The sequence below is a fragment of the Engraulis encrasicolus genome, chromosome 14, assembly GCF_034702125.1.
Source record: "Engraulis encrasicolus isolate BLACKSEA-1 chromosome 14, IST_EnEncr_1.0, whole genome shotgun sequence".
In the NCBI taxonomy this organism is placed as follows: Eukaryota; Metazoa; Chordata; class Actinopteri; order Clupeiformes; family Engraulidae; genus Engraulis; species Engraulis encrasicolus.
In genome coordinates, this window is record NC_085870.1 from 42683832 (window position 1) to 42689465 (window position 5634).

Sequence of the window (5634 nt, forward strand, 5' to 3'; positions counted from 1 at the left end):
GAAAGGGAAGGGGAGGAGATGGGGGAGGAAAGAGGAGGGAAGGGGTGGCGGAGGAGGAGGAGAGGGTAGAAGAATGAAAGGTTAGAAAGCAGGAAAGAGGGGGATAAGAAGAGGAAAAATGAAATGGAATGGAATGGGAGGAGAAGAGGAAAAGGGTTAGGAGGAGGAGGACGTGGCGGAGGAGGATGAGAGGAGGAAAGAGGGAGTGGGAGGAGAAGAGGAAGATGAGAAGGGGAGGGTAGAAGAAAAGAAGGGAGGAAAGGAGGAAGGTAAGAAAGGGAGGAGAAGAGGAATAAGGGGAATAGACGAGAGGAGGAGGAGAAGAGGTAGAGAAAGAGGAGGAGAAAGGGGGAGGCAGGAGTGTAATTACAGCAACCTGCTGGGGTAGCTGAGGGGTGGCAGGGGACAGATGGCAGGGAGGGGAGCGGAGGGGGAAGATGCCAGGCGGAATTAGTCACACCCATTACTCAGATGCCCACCCCTGCACAGCTTGGCACTGAGAAATAGGGAAGGAGGCATGGGGAGACTGAGAGAGCGAGAGCTGGAGAGACTGAGAGACAGAGAGATAGAGATGAAGGGAGAAGAATAGAGAGAGACAGAGAGGTAGAGGTAGAGAGAGACAGATAGAGAAAGTGAAAGAGAGAGAGAGAGAGAGAGAGAGAGAGAGAGAGAGAGAGAGAGAGAGAGAGAGAGAGAGAGAGAGAGAGAGAGAGAGAGAGAGAGAGAGAGAGAGAGAGAGAGAGAGAGAGAGAGAGAAAGGGGGGCAGCAAAGCATGTAGTCTGGAGGCAAGCAGCAGACATCTTCATGCAAGGGTCGACAAAAAAAGAGTCAGACAAAGCCAAAAAGAGACTAAGAGGATCATTAAGGTTGGTGAGGTTAAGTACACTTTACCACATTTTGTCAATCCAGTGTTCCAGTACTCTGCATTTATAAAATGCACAATGGTGTCACACAGCACATCTTGTTCTCAAATCATACTGTACATATTGTGCATAGTTATATGCAACACTAGTTAGATTAGTGAGATGCTAGTTAGATGCAAAAGAGTTATGCCACTTTTCTGACGTTTTTTCTGGTAGGCCTACAGCTCGACTCGACAGCGTGGCTCGGCCGCCACTTTTTGAGCTGTGTCGTGCCCAATCGAAAAGCAAAAAGTGGCGGCCGAGTCACGCTATGTCGAGCTGTATATAGGCCTACCAGAAAAGCGGCAGTGGAAAAGAGGCATTCAATTACAACTTCTACATTTCACATTTATAGTGCGATGTCATTAGCGGCATACAGTACTCCACTGAAATGTGAGCTACATACAATACCATAGTGAGAAAAAACAACACCCACACACCATGAGCGCTCACAGGCCAGCACACACATGAAAACACATGAACTATATTGAAAATCCACATGAGCGCGTGGAGTGTGAGAATGAGTTTTTCATGATTCGCACCAGGTGAACTGCACGTGCCTCCACAGCTCAGCCAACACTTCGTATTCAAAGACCACCATGCAACACAAACAAAAAGACTGACGCTGGATCTGGCTCTACTATACTACTACACCCACCCGTTGGGCAGCATCAATGGAAACACAGGCACACAGGGAGCACAGAGGTCAGGCAGGGCAGGGAGAGAATGCGTACAGCATGAAGCCCGTGTACAATATGAATGGAGCAGAGTTTTCTTTAGATCAGGGTTTCCCAAACTGGGCCATAAGGTCCCTTGGGGGGGGGGGGCACGGAGGCATCACAGGGGGGGGCGTGTGACATCTGATTTTGTTTTTTTTTTTCGCCCAAGGAAATTATTTCCGGTCTCGCCAATAAGCAATATATTTTAAGCCCTCACCAACATTATATAAATTGTCATGAATTTGAATAGCATAGGAAATGAACACACGTCCCCAAAGCAGCGATCGTAAAATCAGTCTGTGCGAGTACTGCTGTTGCTTGCGGGGGGGGGGGGGGGGGATGACTATTGTATGGCAAGAGAGCAGGCCAGTTGGTATGAGAACATTCTCTTTTTTTTATCGTTCAGCGGCCATACACGCGTCGTCAGCCAGTCAGCTGGTCCCTGTCCCAATTGACAATTTCGGTCTCTATTATGGTGGTGTTCTATTCAACAGTGACGTCAGTGGGATTCACATTATAAATGGAGAAGAGGGTTTTCTTTAGATGACTGAACAGCAAGAGAGCAGGTGCCGTTGGTTTGAGGTCATTCTCTCAACGCTCTCTATGGTGTGAAACAAACAGTTCTAACAGTCTTCATCATCACAATTTTCATCATCGTCATCCTCATCATAATCACCACCGTCACTATTGTCATCATGATCAGGTCAATTATGATCATTTCCATCGTTGTAATCATGATTATGATTAGTTTGTCGCACCCAAGATGTATAATCAACAAAGTGTTTAGTGTCTGCTCCGTCATATGACCTTGACATTCCAAGTACAAAACAAGTTGATGTAAATAAATAGTTCACTCGGAAGCTGATAGGGGGGACAAAGGACTCAATTGTCCAGGGCCCAGGGAGAGATGGGACCCAGAATTCAGTTTTCATTGCATTGGATGTATCGAGAGGGGGGCCTTTTCTGATGGCTTTGTCTCAGGCCCGGTAAAAGCTGTCAGCGGCCCTGATTCTTGCCATATAGTACAGTACACAGCATACCATGACGAATCCAACCTAATTGTCTTCCAGACGTATTTTTCTAACTTGAGTTTACATCTCCTTGATACTCCAGTTCAGACTGAATTTTAATTGCGCTGGGCTCTGCCTGTGATTTTTGAAGTAGATCTGCATTTACACCAGTGTGCCAAAATTGGTAGAAAAGTAAGTAGAAGGAAATTAAGAGGCTTATGAACACCTGACAGTTCCATTCTTTTGGGCTCCTTTGGGTTTTATCGAGCTGTATTGATTTAGCCCCAAAAGTTCACAGGCCTTAATTACCAGCCAGCCACAGGGATATATGCACTTCACATTACAGTGAACTACCTTTACTACCTTTATTTTGACATAAGCAAGTAAGGAAGGAAGGAAGTTAGGTAGGGAAAAAACGTCCCCCTCTGCCTTAATCTCAGCTTCTCTTTTTCCCCCCGTCCATTAATTTCCTTATCAACCTTATGTAACCGCAGTCAAAAAGTGTTTGATTTTATTCTATTGCACAATGTTATCGGCAGTCTGGCAAAAGAGCTGAGCTTTTAATCCACCCCCCTTAAAAGCCACGCTAATGAAGTCACAAACAGTTTGACCCCAGTGGGATGTGTGCCATGAGTTCGCGTCTGGAAAAATAATAAAACAGCATGAAATAAAAGCAAAAAAAGAAAGAAAAAAACAACTGTAGGCTTAATTGGCAGCAGCCTTGCTTGCAGTGTAATTGCACTTATCTTTCCAGTCACCTTCGAGGGTCATTAGGACGCAGCAGATTAATTGAGCGCAGTTTGCTGGCATGATGTGAGGAACGAGGGGGAAAAAAGTACGAAAAAATAGAAGAAGAAGGGGAGGAGGCACTCTCATGTGCGAGAGAGAGAGAGACAGGGGGGGGGGGCAGACAAGCAGAGAGATGATAAGATAGAGGGAAAGCAACAGAAAAATAGAATGATGTATTGAGAAAGAGAAAATGTGTTTCTCAGAGAGAGAGAGCGAGAGAGAGAGAGAGAGAAAGAGAGAGAATAAGAGCCAGGAAGAGAGAGAGACAGTGTGTGTGTGTGTGTGTGTTTGTGTGTGTGTGAGCGTGTGTGCGCACCCTCTGCTTTCCTGCCTTACATTATTCACGGCGTGCAACCTCAGCCCTGTCAGAGCCATCCGTAATGCACCGACAGACTCAATGAGTCTGCAGAGTTGCTCAAACGCGCGCTGACCAGCTGACGAATGCCCCGTTTCTATCGCTCACCCAGAACTCTCCGTCACCCCCACCCACCCCTCATTGCACCCAACGCAGAACTCTCCCTTACCCCCTCATCCTCCCCCACCCACCCAGAACTCTCTGTAACCCCACCCTCCACCACCACCCAACCAGAACTCTCCCTTACCCCCCTCATCCTCTGCACCCAGCATCCACCGACCCCCCTCTCCGTCCTGAGCCCACACTCCCGGTCAGGCCTACCTGCTCTGACCCCCCTCATGGAGAGGGGCACGGGCCAAAGTTAGCTCCAAGGGTAATTGTGGGGATAATGAACCCTGAGTGCTCCGCTACCGCAGATGGGTATCAATGCATTTGTCAGAATGCCCTCACCTTTAAAGAGATCCACTAGGCAGTTGCAACACCACATATGCCCGATATATCCCTCTAAGAACTAAACAACACACAACTCTGTGACCACCAAATGACCGCTTAGCGATGTACAGTAGTTATTTATTTGTTTGCTTGTTGGATATCTTGTTAGTTTATTTGAAACTCCTTCTAATATTTGTTTGTAATCAAATACGATACAACCTCAATTATAAGTTTGTTACATCCAGAGATATATAATCAAGTTTTAAGTGTGAGTAAAAAATGATGCTAATCTTGTAGATATGACCAAGCTTTCACAAGTGTAATGGTGTGCACTCAGAGATTAGTTTTAATTCATTTTAATTCATTTTATTCCAGAACTGTAGTGGAAGGGTGCTGTTGTTGTGTGGCTTGTGTTTTATTTATGCTCTCCATGTGGTGTATTCGTACTGCGCATAAATTGCCTTTTATTAGATGCAGAATAGGACGGAATTGAACAGTGATGAAGTGAATTGAATAAATATCGCTCCATTTCTGCAGTGATTTTCTCTGCCCGGTATTACTACCTCCGAGGAGTTCTGGATGGAGCAGGTGCAAATAGGCTCATCTCATCTCATCACATCATATCACATCACACACGCATGCATGCACACACGCACAAAACACATGCTGACATGCACGCACACAGGCATGCACGCAAAGACGCATGCACAGACACACACACACACACACACACACACACACACACACACACACACACACACACACACACACACACACACACACACACACACACACACACACACACACACACACACACACACACATAGTATGTGCTCCCTCTCACACATGTTACACACTTGCACACACCTGTGCGCACACACACACATACACACCCCGGCAGCTTCCCTGCACACCTACACACACACACACACACACACACACACACACACACACACACACACACACACACACACACACACACACACACACACACACACACACACACACTAAACCTCCCACACACAACACAACACGCACACAACCCACCAACCCTGACCACCCTGCAGCAGGTCCTCTGACATGAACCCGTCACCTGGACGACTCCATTTCTTCCTGCAGTCTCCATGCACTCTGCACGCTGCAGCAGCAGTGTGGAGAATAGATGAAGTGCTGTTTGATTGGGACTCGTGAGGCGAGCAAGGTATAAAAGACCAATAGATATGCACTGCCAGGAGCTGGACTGGGCTTGAAAACCAGCCCGGGCATTGCTGGCATAGGCCAGCCCTTCACACCCAGCCCCCCTGCTTTTCTATGATGTTATGATTAGTTCAGTCCACTGCCTATACCTCAGACCTATGGGCTGCCCCATCTAAATTGATGGTTGGTCACACAAACATGCGGTTTTCATAAGGAAAAGCGCGACACT